Consider the following 627-nt stretch of genomic DNA (forward strand, 5'->3'; position numbering starts at 1 on the left):
ATGAATATATATATATATATACATATATGTGTGTGTGTAGTATATATATATATGTATATGTATATATAGATGTATACATATGAATATATATATATATATACATATATGTGTGTGTGTAGTATATATATATATGTATATGTATGTGTGTGTGTGTGTATACACATACACACATATATATACACCCACACATACACGCTCACACAAATCGCTAATGGACGTCACGCTAAATATCGTTTACTCCAACAGTTAGTTAATGTGCAAGGTTTGCATGTGGCCAATGTACCATAATTGTATCGTGCATGGGAAAGATAACACAGGCCATATATCGCGTGAGTTATGATGAATAATTATAGTTTATAGAATGTAGAGTGTGGGTGTATGACCTAGTGCTGCATTCACGATCGCGAGATCGAGATTTCAATTCCTGGGCCGGACGGTGCGTTGTGTTCTCAAACAAAACACTTCATTTCACGTTACTCTGCGATCGCTTCGACATCTGATGTGTGGTACATTGTGCACCTGTACAGGCAACAGCAATTTGATGGAGGGCGTGAGCTAATGTACAGCACATACATTTGATCACTATAAACCAATGGTTACCAAACTTTTTCGGGTTGCCGCCCTCTT

This window comes from Octopus bimaculoides, chromosome 23 (assembly GCF_001194135.2).
Source record: "Octopus bimaculoides isolate UCB-OBI-ISO-001 chromosome 23, ASM119413v2, whole genome shotgun sequence".
Taxonomy (NCBI): domain Eukaryota; kingdom Metazoa; phylum Mollusca; class Cephalopoda; order Octopoda; family Octopodidae; genus Octopus; species Octopus bimaculoides.